We start from the raw sequence: 14,314 nt of genomic DNA on the forward strand, positions 1-14,314 counted from the left end.
TTGGCTGATAGAATCCTATCAGCCAATCGGAATTCAAGGGACGCCATCTTGGATGACGTCACTTAAAGGAATATTCATTCGGCGAGTAGGCGTCAGTGGATGAAGATGACTCCACGTCGGCTGCTTTGAAGATGGCTCCGCTCCGGATGGATGAAGATTGATGATGCCGCCTGGATGAAGACTTCTATCGGATGGAAGACCTCTTCAGCGCCCCTTGGATGAAGACTTCGGCCGCTGCGGATGTCCTCTTCTGTTCTATCGGTGGTCGGCTCGCTGAAGACGGCTAAAGGTAGGATGATCTTCAGGGGGGTAGTGTTAGGTTTATTTAAGGGGGGTTTGGGTTAGAGTAGGGGTATGTGGGTGGTGGGTTTTAATGTTGGGGGGGTTGTATTTTTTTTAACATGCAAAAGAGCTGAATACTTTGGGGCATGCCCCGCAAAAGGCCCTTTTAAGGGCTGGTAAGGTAATAGAGCTGTTAACTTTCGTAATTTAGAATAGGGTAGGGCATTTTTTTATTTTGGGGGCTTTGTAATTTTATTAGGGGGCTTAGATTAGGTGTAATTAGCTTAAAAATCTTGTAATATTTTCTTATTTTTTGTAACTTAGTTTTTTTTATTTTTTGTACTTTAGTTAGTTTATTTAATTGTATTTAATTGTAGGTATTTGTAGATAATTAATTTAATTTATTTAATGATAGTGTAGTGTTAGGTTTAATTGTAACTTAGGTTAGGATTTATTTTACAGGTAATTTTGTATTTCTTTTAGCTAGGTAGTTATTAAATAGTTAATAACTATTTAATAACTATTCTAACTAGCTAAAATAAATACAAAGTTACCTGTAAAATAAATATAAATCCTAAAATAGCTACAATGTAATTATTAATTACATTGTAGCTATTTTAGGGTTTATTTTACAGGTACGTATTTATTTTTAAATAGGAATAATTTAGTTAATGATAGTGTAGTGTTAGGTGTAATTGTAACTTAGGTTAGTTTTTATTTTACAGGCAAATTTGACTTTATTTTAACTAGGTAGCTATTAAATAGTTAATTACTATTTAATAGCTATTGTGCCTAGTTAAAATAAATTCAAATTTGCCTGTAAAATAAAAATAAATCCTAAAATAGCGACAATATAATTATTAGCAATATTGTAACTATATTAGGGTTTATTTTATAGGTAAGTATTTAGTTTTAAATAGGAATAACTAATTTAATAAGAGTGATATTTATTTAGATTTATTTAACTAATATTTAAGTTAGGGGGGTGTTAGGGTTAGGGTTAGACTTAGGTTTAGGGGTTAATAATTTTATTATAGGTTGCGGCGGTATAGGGGGGGCAGGATAGGGGTTAATAAATTTATTATAGGTGGCGACGGTGTAGGAGGGGGCAGATTAGGGGTTAATAAGTTTAATATAGGTGGTGGCGGGGTCCGGGAGCGGCGGTTTAGGGGTTAAAAATGTATTTAGTTGCGGCGGGGTACGGGATCGGCAGGATAGGGGTTAATAAATTTATTATAGGTGGTGGCAGTATAGGGGGGCGGGATAGGGGTTAATAGGTATTATGTAGGTGGCGGCGGGGTCCGGGAGCGGCGGTTCAGTTTATTAGAGTGGCGGTGGGCTCCGGGAGCGGCGGTTTAGGGGTTAATACATTTATTATAGTTGCGGCGGGGTCTAGGAGTGTCGGTTTAGGGGTTCATAACTTTATTTAGTTGCGGGGGGCTCCGGGGAAGCCGGTATAGGGGGTAGAACAGTATAGTATAGTGTTGGTGCTTAGTGACAGCTTATCAATAAAGCTGGGAAAAAGCCGAAGAGCAACCAGATCGGATGAGTGATAACTATCACAGTCCGCTGCTCATTGCCCTGTACTTGGTGCGCGGCTTTTTGACAGCTTTTTTGATAACTTTGGCGAGCTTATTCAGGTCCGCGGCGGCGATGGTAGGCGAGCTTAGGCAGGCGTATTGGGCTGGCAAAGGCAGGTAAGTAGACACGTTGATAACTAGAGGCCAAGGACTCAATTAAAGTAAGTTAAGTTTTATTAATCTCTTATGCAATAACGCTTGCACAGCCAATTGAACTTAACTGAGGTTGTTTTTTTATTTGTTTTGTCATAACATATTCAAATCAGCTACAAGTTTAACCAGTGCTAATGGACATCTGGGTTTCATTTGTTTGATGCAGAGGGAGTCCTGGGTCTGGGTCTGTAGAGGGTGGGGAAGGGGTTAGGAGGACTCAAGCCTTAGAGGCAGATCAGGGAGAGAAAGCTGGTCCCTCACCACAGGTGGGCATCCTCAGAGACCTTGGATGAGGGAGGAGTGGTATAGTGAAGCCAAGAAATTGGCTCTGATAGAGGCATATGTGCAGAGATCCCCAAAACTGAAGAGGCGGGATTTGGCCATTAACATTAGAAGTAAGTTATAGGAGGAAATCAGGGAGGCTTGTTTAAGAGTGGCCAATCACCAACACACTATGGCTAGCATTAAGCACTGGTGCTGAGACTGCCGGCGGGTGGGGAAAGAGAAGATGAGAATGGAGAAAGATAGGGCAAGTCAACCCACAATTAGTTTATAGTGTTTGGGAGGAGCTGCTGAGAGGTAGAATGCAGTGGCAGCTTGTGGGTTATTCAAATGGGGGTTCACGGACAAGTTATGTAAAATAGTTTATATATATATATATATATATATATATATACACACACACACACACTGTATATTATATATATATATATATATATATATATATATATATATATATATATATATATATATATATATATATATATAAATCACAAAATGTATCACACGCACACCAAAAATGTATCAAATACCTATGTGGAAAAATATCAGCCTAGTTTTTTTTTTCATAATTCTCACTTATATATTTATATAGTAGTACACACACACACAATCATAATTAGTTAATGGCACACTAGCTGCTTGTCTTTAAATGTAAATGTTGGTTTTGAATATAACTTGGCAGCTTAAACTACCTGGGTTATTGAATACAAAGCTTATAAGAATAGATGCACAGTTCCAGCAGCACAACACATGCCGCTGCCATTCACACTGTGTAATGTCTCCTCTCCCTGGGGCACAATGAGGAAGGAAAGAGGTTACAGTAGCATGGCGGCTGGAGATAAACACAATAATGGTCAGGTTAAATGTGAGGTTTTCATATTGCCATTCCTTGATAAGGAATTTCACAGCTCAATACATTATCAACAACCTTGTTATCAAACTGAATAAGATGATAAGTTATAGCCAAAATGAGAAAATCATATCTTGGCACACTACACCTCATAAAAAGGCACAGATGCATGCCTCTTTAAAATGGGTAGCAGTCAGATAAACAATTAACAACTTTAATTGTAAAGTGGCATAACTGGAAAGCAAGTTTTAATAGTACTTCTTGGGTTCTTACCTTTGATATAACACCACAGACTTGTATTTGTTAAGTGTGTACAGATGGGGTACTTGTATCACTATTATATATTTTAAGCTAATTTATAAAATGTACATTATAAAAATAGTATGTTATTAAAGTGTAACTGTGGGAAGTAAGAAGCACAGGATCAATATATGATGTATAGTAGCATGTCTACAATATATATGGAGTACAGTAGCGTGATGTAGATAACATGTAAATAGACTGGAATGGATGCATTTTTTAAAGTGATATGACATTATAGGGATTACTGAGCCAGCCCAGGAATATTTTTTTAACCAAACACCCACCTGTCTGCTGCTCTGTAGACTTCACTTATAATATAAAAGTAACATTATTTCATAGTAGTAGTTACTGTCAGTACCCAAGAGGAGGATCGGTGCCAGTAAGTGACATGGGGCACTTGTTGTCCCCATATACGACCATGGAGGTGTAACTCTGGGCTGGTCTGCTAACAGAAAAGGTCCTCGCTCTGTCTAACCTCACCTCCTGACACCTGCTGAGTCTCTCAGATGATCGGATAGGACAGCCCCAGCATGGCATCTCTCCTACTCCTAACTCCCCTGCTCTGACAGTCTGTGTGACGTGGACACGGAATGCTGCACTTGGCATCAGTGTAGTGGGTTGCATGCCGTGTGTTTCACTCACCACCACACCTGACCACCAATTAGTGTGCGGCCTCCGGGTTAGGTACTAACTATATCATGGCAAACTTGTCCCCATATGCGGCGGCGGAGGTGTGACACTGGGCCAGCCTGCTTACAGAAAAGGTCCTCGCTCTGTCTAACCTCACCTCCTGACACCTGCTGAGTCTCTCAGATGATTGGATAGTACAGCTTTGGCATCTCTCCTACTCCCAACTCTTTTGACAGTCTGTGTGATGTGGACACAGCAGGCGGCCGGCATCAGTGTAGTGTAGCCGTGTGCCGTGTGTCGGTGTGTGTCACTCACCCCTGTCCACCAATTAGTGTGCAACCAACGGCCGGCCTTGCCCGGGTACTACTTTATGGCAATTCATTTGTCATTGGCAATAAGAAATTGAGAATCTATGTTGTTGAACATATAAACCTATACATAATAAACATATTACAATCATTAATGTTGAAAAAATACCATACTTGATATATAAAATAATGCTGTTGCGGTGGCTAGGCTAAGCTGCATATGCCCAGTGGCGCCCGAAGTCACGCCTCCCAGTGATTGAAGCCCACGATGCTCCTCCTCCCACACACACAGCTCTTAGTGTGCGAGTGTCACGTGACAGCAAGTGGCTCTCGCACACTGTGAGGTTAGGAAAGCTATGGGCTGGCCTGTAGGTGGCGCTGAAGGCAATGCAGGCTGAAAGTAGAAAGTGCTTTTGCCTATACTTCTATCTATCGCACTGCACAGCATGTGCGATAGATAGAAGTATTAGGTAAAAGACCATTCCACTTTCAGCCTAAATAATTAAAAACAGCAAATTTAAATGTTTTTCGTTAAAACTGCAGTGGAGCCTGGAGGATTTTTTTATTTAAATCAGCAAAAAAGGTTTAAAAATGTAATTTTTTTTTTTTATTTCTCACTTTTTTTTTGTTTTGTTCATCAGCTCTGCAAAAGAAGAGCTCGAGATCCCTGGAGGAGAAGATATGACTGCTGCATCTTTTGTATAAAATGTTTTTAGTATAATTTATCATTTATTTATTTATTTTATTTTTTAAATGATGTAGCTGTAATGGGATATAAAAAAAGTATATCAGGGAAATGAAAGAAAGGTAATTACATGAAATAAAAAAGCATGAAATTTAACATTTAAGTTAAAATATAGTTTTTTCATGATTTATATATTGAATATAACTTTTTTTTATATATTCTTTTAAAGTACCTACCTAAAAGTGGTGTCATGTCTATCTATGTTAAATCAAAGTGTACCAAAGACACCACTTCTGCTCTTCTGTTGGTGAGGGACACGTCTACTAGCTAATTAAAGACTGAAATGCTGAGCGGCATCAAGAATTGACAAACTTTGCCCGCTCCAAACTCTGATCGATTGGTGTTATAAAAGGCCATATGTAACAGAATAGTTTGTGGATTGAGTTTTGGGGAGGGCTTGTGGACATTTGTCAACTGATATTAATCAGTAAGTGAGCATGTATGGTGTGCTCTTTTATTTTAATAAAATTTACTGAATTAGAGCTGCACTTTTTATGTCTTTTATGTCAAAACTATTTTCATCGACACTGGAGTGAGGAGAAGCCAGTGAAACGAAGCTGCACTTGATTGTTTTGGAGTAATCAACGTATTAACTGCTGGATTGTTTTCTATATACATTACATATATATAGAAAACAGTCCAGCAGTTTATAAGTCGATTTGTATTTGTTTCCTTATACCAGTGATTTCATATGTATTTAATTTTGTTTTGTTCACTAATTTTGTCTATTAATATTTATAGGTGCTGATATAATTCTTCTGTAAATTGTGTGACTAGTGCTGCTAATTGGATAAGCAGCAATTTCCACTCAGGATTAGAAGCTTTAACCAAGGGGTTCTTCTACTATGTGTTTAACCTCATTGCTTGATTAAAACATAGAGCTTCAAAGAGTTGCAATTTTTACAGTTACATACTTAAACAAGTTTGGTTAAAATTGCACTGACAAAGATGGCTACTCCCCAAATCAATTGCATTTAGAGTTCTTTATTTTCTAGTATTTGAAACATGTTTCTGGTTTCTATAAATGTATTTATGATGTGTTCACTTGCTTTAAAGTAAAGATTTATGTATAATCTGAACAAAAATTTATATTGTAATTATCTATTTCGATTTCGCAAGAGCAGGGTGAAGAGTCCCTTCATGAGGAGGGCAAAAAAAGGATTGTCCCTCCCATGGAGGGTCCTTTTTGCAACTCCTGGAGGAAGACGGGAAGTCTACTTTTGGAATGCAGGATTAGCCACCGGTTTTCAAGCCTGTAGCTAATGTGTCCCCTCTGACTCCGAGAGATGACTACATCCTACTCACCTTGGGACAAAATTCTGCACAGGCCCTTTCCCCTCAGATCCTGGACCTCTCCCAATGCACATGGCCTCCCCACCATTTCTCACTACATCCACCACCACCTACTTCACCGGTATCTTACTCCCCACCCGTGCTCTACCCCATGCCTTCACCTTGTGCAACACCACCCTCACAGGCTGCACCACCCCCACAAGCTGCACCACAAGGGAAAGGAGCAGATGGAGAATACATGACAAAAGTCTCCAGGTGCATAGGCAGATGGTGATAGAGATGCAACCAATGTGCCAAGAAAGGAGAACAGACAAAACAACCTGTTGGAGAAACTGGTGGTGTGCTTTGAACAACAGAGGGGCTCCAGCACCACAAAGCACATTGGTGGCCCCTCCCTTGATGCACCCCCTTTCTAAGCCAGTTGCTCTGGCCTTACCCTTTTGCGCATCCTGACACTTTTTTGCCACTAGAGCCAGACTCTCAATCCTACTTCTCCTATATTCTGAGGTAAGTAATTTGTTTTCCTTTTGTTTTTTTGTTTGTTTATTTATTTATTTATGTTTTCGTCACTAATGCACAAATTATATATCTGGATTAATTACATATGCAGACATGTTTGAGATTCTCAATAAATATGGAGAACAATCATGTAGTTTAATAAGTTATTGTTGGTATTGTATTTTTATATGCTAGCATGGTAAACTATATCTAAAACACTAGAACTAATGTATAACAAAATATTGATAGTGTAGTGTTAGGTTTAATTGTAGATAATTATAGGTATTTTATTTAATTTATTTATTGATAGTGTAGTGTTAGGTTTAATTGTAACTTAGGTTAGGATTTATTTTACAGGTAAATTTGTAATTATTTTAACTATTTTAGCTATTAAATAGTTCTTAACTATTTAATAGCTATTGTACCTGGTTAAAATAAATACAAAGTTACCTGTAAAATAAATATTAATCCTAAAATAGCTATAATATCATTATAATTTATATTGTAGCTATATTAGGATTTATTTTACAGGTAAGTATTTAGCTTTAAATAGGAATAATTTATTTAAGAAGAGTTAATTAATTTCGTTAGATTAAAATTATATTTAATTTAGGGGGGTGTTAGTGTTAGGGTTAGACTTAGCTTTAGGGGTTAATACATTTATTAGAATAGCAGTGAGCTCCAGTCGGCAGATTAGGGGTTAATAATTGAAGTTAGGTGTCGGCGATGTTAGGGAGGGCAGATTAGGGGTTAATACTATTTATTATAGGGTTAGTGAGGCGGATTAGGGGTTAATAACTTTATAATAATAGCGGTGCGGTCCGCTCGGCAGATTAGGGGTTAATAAGTGTAGGCAGGTGGAGGCGACGTTGTGGGGGGCAGGTTAGGGGTTAATAAATATAATATAGGGGTCGGCGGTGTTAGGGGCAGCAGATTAGGGGTACATAAGTATAACGTAGGTGGCGGTCGGCAGATTAGGGGTTAATTATTGTAGGTAGCTGGCGGCGACGTTGTGGGGGGCAGGTTAGGGGTTAATAAATATAGGGGTCGGCGGTGTTAGGGGCAGCAGATTAGGGGTACATAAGTATAACGTAGGTGGCGGTCGGCAGATTAGGGGTTAAAAAAATTTAATCGAGTGGCGGCGATGTGGGGGGGGCTCTGTTTAGGGGTACATAGGTAGTTTATGGGTGTTAGTGTACTTTAGAGTACAGTAGTTAAGAGCTTTATGAACCGGCGTTAGCCCAGAAAGCTCTTAACTACTGACTTTTTTCTGCGGCTGGAGTTTTGACGTTAGAATTCTAACGCTCACTTCAGCCACGACTCTAAATACCGGAGTTAGAAAGATCCCATTGAAAATATAGGATACGCAATTGACGTAAGGGGATCTGCGGTATGGAAAAGTCGCGGCTGAAAAGTGAGCGTTAGACCCTTTTTTGAATGACTTCAAATACCGGCGGTAGCCTAAAACCAGCGTCAGGAGCCTCTAACGCTGGTTTTCACGGCTACCGCCAAACTCCAAATCTAGGCCTTAGATATTGCATAAATAGTCCATCATCTCAATTATTTTCTAGGAAATACAGTATATTTTTAAGAGGTTTGATTTTTGAATGGCTCAAAAAAAATGTAATGTTGTACTGTCAAATAGTTTTTCTTGTTGTGTAACACTATAAAATCCATGCAAATAACTTGACATCATGGACTGTGTCTTTTATTGCTAAATAATTTACTCCTTGTATGACTTGTGGACTGTGGTATGCCATACATGTGCATCAATAATAGACTGTGTCTTTAATTGCTCAAAATAACAACCTCCTTATATGTCCTGTGGGCTGTGTTATGCCATATGTGTGCTTCAAACATGGACTGTGTCTTTAATTGCTCAAATACTACCTCCTTGTATAGCCTGTGGACTGTGTTTAATGCCATACATGTGCTTGAATCATGGACTATGTTGCTTAAAAATTGCTCAAAAACTATTCATTGTATTGCCTGTGGACTGTGCCATACTCTAGCACAAACACTTGCTCTCATGGAGTATTTTTGTTTAAACTCAGGCTATGGGGGAAGGGGTGGTTTACATGCAACTTTAGCATTATATTTAATAAATAATTATGTATTTTTACATTTGAGATTTGATACAAAAACATCACTCATGAAAACAAAAGGTAAAAAATATGTGCACACCACCACCACATATATAATTATAATTATTACATAGTGACATGTTGGCAAGATTCAGAGGGGCTCCAGCACCACTAGTGAGCCAACAGCTAAATACCACCATTAAATAATACCTTACATCTGACCATTGATTAATTATTTTTAATCACCACAATTTATTTTTTATATATTTTTTTTGTATTTTTGCTGGAGAAACTGGTGGTGTGGCTCAAACAACAGAGGGGCTCCAGCAGCACAAAGCACACTGGTGGTCCCTCCCCTGATGCACCACCTTTCTAATTGACTTGCACTCATTATAGTATGCCACTGAACTAAGTCAAAGAGTTATTAGTTGAGAAAGTTTCTCAAATGAGGCAATAACACTTGGATACCAAGGTATAATTTGTGCCTAAACATGCGCTTGCTATATTTATTCATATAATTATTATTTAACCTGACCCATTGTATTGTCAGGATAAAGTATTTGCAATTATGTTAGCATGTTATTAATGTACAATAAACTTTTTTAATGTATTCACCATAATATCTATTTAATAATATATTCATATTTTAGACATTAATTTTTAAAGAAAACATCATCTGAATATAAACATTTTACATGAATCTTCCATTGTCATCTTCTTTATTTAAATATGTTCTGAAAAAGATTTGATATGAAACGTATGTCATCTTATTTAAATTTGTTCTAAAAAAGATTTGACATAAAACTTATGTTGTCATCTTATTTAAATTTCTTAATTTACAAACTTGACAACATTTTGGTGTTGTCATATTCTTCATCTACATGGTTTAATAATAAGATTTGAAATGATTCCTGTGTTGTTTTTATACATGTTTTTTTAAAATGTCTTTATATATATTACATACATACATTTTAAACATTTATAATCTTAACACTTTTCCGCCTTTGAACTAAGACCTTCTGTCTTAAAAAAAAAAAAACTTCAAACATGTTGTTGTGATTGCCTGGTAAGTTATGAATTAAAAGAAGAAGACTTGTATACACGTAACTTATTTGCTCTTAACAAGTGTTCAATTTAACGATTCTTAAAAAAAAATTCTCCCATATATGGTTGTCAATAAAGGTTGTAAAGATACTTGAATCATTACATCTTAACAATTGTTAGTTACATGTTGGATAATCTGTTGATTAGCATATATAGTTTTAAGCAATGGTTAATACAATAATTGAATCAATAACTCTTTAGAATTGTTTAATACTATATATGGTTAAAGACTTCATATCCACCATATATTATAGTGAACAATTGTTGAAATGTAATGATTCAATAATTGAATTCACCATTGTTTATCACCATAAATGGTTTATAAATAGTCTGGAAACTATTGCTTGCAAACAATGTGTAATTGAACACTCGTTAAAAGCACAAAATACTCATTACTTGTATGATAACCTTAGATTAAAGTCATAGATTACTAGACAATAACAAGATTATGTGTTAAACATGTATTAATGAAAGAAACACACTTTTCACACTCATGAGTGTTGCACTTATTTATTTATTTTTATTTTTCATTTTCATTACATATACTTTTTAATTTATATAATATACATAAAGAAGAAAATATATTTTATAGAATCAATTAAAGATAGATGAAGTATTAAATCATTTTTTAGAACATTATTTTGGATCATTTATTTCAAGGCACATAATATTTAAAATGAAATGTGCACATATGCTTTTAAAACTTTAATCATTTTAGTTTTTAATATCCTTTCATTATCAAAATATATTTTCAGGAAAATGTATTACTGTTCAGCAGCATACACACATATGCTGCACAGCTGTAATAAAATATCACAAATTTATCTAGAGCTACCAGTGCCTTCTATAATGAAAAATAAGTCATCATTAACTAATAACACTTATACATCTATGAATAGTTGTGTTTAAAAAAACTTTAACACAGAGTATGCACAGAATACATGTGTATGCCACTGATAGAGCTTTTTCAGATAATACAAACTTTATACTGTAAATAAAATGACACTTGCACACGTTTTCATATTTTGAATTTTTGATTGATGTTTTAAAGAGGACTACAAAAATGCATTACAAAGTCAAAATATCAAACAATCTTCAATTTTGTCAAACTGACAAAAAAATAATAATCTTGATATACATTACAATAAACAATAAAAACACAGATAAGAAGACTTTATCAACATGACTATGTTAAGCCTTCTGTAGCACTTATGAGGCCTATCATGGACTTCTCCATAAAAAGTATAACTCAAATAACACTAAAGGATTGTACTTGTAAACCAGGTCACATTTGGCACATGAAAGCTAATAATTACCCCTAGGACCCTAGTTCAAGTTATGTTTTGTGTATATATACACACATATATACAGTTTATACTTTTGAGCTCTTCACAGTCAAACACATTTACCTATAAAATATCCATTTGAAACAAAGTGAATGTGCTTTTTTAATATAAATACTTCAAATACATTTGTTCTTCACTTAGAAATTTTTAGAAATATTTTTATTGCTAAATATATATTTATATATATATATATATATAATATATCTTAATATACAGTGTATATATCTATGTATATATCTTTATCTGTATATTCATATAAATATATAGGTATTGATATACAGTATATATTCTTAAAAAATATTTAATCATATAGATATAGAAATATCTATTTAAAATAAAACATTTTTCTCTATGTGAAGAACTACCTTTGGTTTTAGCGTTGTTGGTCTAGTGCAGTGTGCGGTTAGCCCCCATGCAATATCCGAAGTCCTGAAGTTAGCAAGCCTGAGTCTTTTGCATGCGCTCTAACTTGTTACTTTCAAATAATACGCAAGCTAACCCGCCTGTATTAAAATTTTACTTTGAGTGGAGTTAGTGTGCGAGTGGGTAAAAATAGCGCACCACTCTGACCCATAATATTATTAGCATAACTAAACATGGGGGGATGACACACATGACTAAGTAGTTAAAGGGACACTGAACCCAATTTTTTTCTTTCATGATTTAGATAGAGCATGCAATTTTAAGCAACTTACTAATGTACTCCTATTATCAATTTTTCTTCGTTTTCTTGCTATCTTTATTTGAAAAAGAAGGCATCTAAACAGTTTTTTGGTTCAGTTCTCTGGACAGCACTTGTTTATTGGTCTGTTAAATTAATCCACCAATCAGCAAGAACAACCCAGGTTGTTCAACAAAAATGGGCCGACATCTAAATTTACATTCTTGCTTTTCAAATAAAGATACCAAGAGAATGAAGAAAATTTGATGCTAGGAGTAACTTAGAAAGTTGCTTAAAATTGCATGCTCTTTCTAAATCACAAAATAATTTGTAATTCGGTGTCCCTTTAACATAAAAGGTTACACTTTTTTAGGCGTATTAGTAAGTAACAAGTGAAGTCTGACTTTAGACCTACAGATAAGAATTATATTTATAATGAGACAGGCGATAATATAGAGTTATTGGAGGCTGAAATAAAGAAATTCTATAAACTATTAGAAACTTATATAAGCATTACAGCCCAACATATCAGTGGGAGAGAGAAACCCCAGCTGCTATTACAAATTATGAAGGCTGCAAATAATTTTTGTGTTTAATTATACAGCAATATATTGAGACATTTAACTTAGCAATACAGCTAACGGAAATATGTTTTTAACACAACAAAAGATAACTAGATATTACAATTAATAAAGAATCCAGCTATACTTGACATAAACAATATAAAATGTTATAAGTCAAAGAATATTTTAGTAATAGTGATGAGGGCATGATCATCAGTGTTATAAAAGTCCAATCAAGATCATAAGTTTAAAAAATAAATAAAAATAAATGAGAACTAATCGACTTCTAAGAGGCTGCTGCTTGCCTTAGTTCTATCTAATACTGTTTCCAAACCTCTGTCCCCAAATAGTATTGATGGGCGAATGTGTTTATATTCAAATTCAAATGTTAGAACAAATGTTATTGTAGAAATTTGATTTACATAATAGAATGTTGATAAGAACGAATATTCTTAAAAATTCTATTATCGAATGTTATTTACAGTTTTCAAATGTCACTTTCGAATTCGAATGTGACATTTGAATTTGAATATTACATTTATAAAAACACAGTTGTAGACTAGAAAAACTATTTTGAATTCGAATGTGACATTCGAATTCGAATGTGACATTCAAATTCAAATATTACATTTATAAAAAACAGTATTAGACTAAAAATACTATTTCGAATTCAAATGTCACATTCAAATTCGAATGTCACATTCAAATTCGAATATTACATTTATAAAACACAGTATTAGACTAGAAATACTAATTCGAATTCGAATGTGACATTCGAATTCGAATGTAGCATTCAAATTCGAATATTACATTTATTAAATACAGTTGTAGACTAGAAATACTATTTCAAATCTTACATTCGAATTCGAATGTCACATTCGAATTTGAATATTAGATTTTAAAAACACAGCATTAGACTAGAAATACTATTTAGAATTTGAATATTAAATTTATAAAACACAGTATTAGACTAGAAATACTAATTTGTATTTGAATTTTACATTCGAATTCGAATGTAGCATTCAAATTCGAATATTACATTTATTAAACACAGTTGTAGACTAGAAATATTATTTCGAATGTCACATTCGAATTCGAATATTACATTTAAAAAACACAGTATTAGACTAGAAATACTATTTTGAATTCAAATGGGACATTTGAATTTGAATGTAGCATTCAAATTCAAATTTTACATTTATTAAACACAGTTGTAGACTAAAAATACTATTTTGAATGTTACATTCGAATTCAAATTTCACATTGGAATTAGAATATTACATTTAAAAAACACAGTATTAGACTAGAAATAATATTTTGAATTCGAATGGGACATTCAAATTCGAATGTCACAAATTCGAATAGTACATTTCGAAATTGAATGAATACATAGCTAAACATTCTATTATTCAATTGAATATTATCAAATTTTATTGAAAATTTTGAAAACGAAAATTCAAAAATAGAATGTTAGAATGTTATATAAACATTCTAAATTTGATTTGAACGAAGAATGTCATATTGGAAGTTATCAAAGTTTTTTTGCTTTGTTTTGATTTTTATAAAAAATGTTTTTGTGTAATACTATGTATGTGCACACATACAAACACAAAGATAATTGATCATTAGAAA

The sequence above is a fragment of the Bombina bombina genome, chromosome 10 (genome assembly GCF_027579735.1).
Source record: "Bombina bombina isolate aBomBom1 chromosome 10, aBomBom1.pri, whole genome shotgun sequence".
Lineage (NCBI taxonomy): Eukaryota > Metazoa > Chordata > Amphibia > Anura > Bombinatoridae > Bombina > Bombina bombina.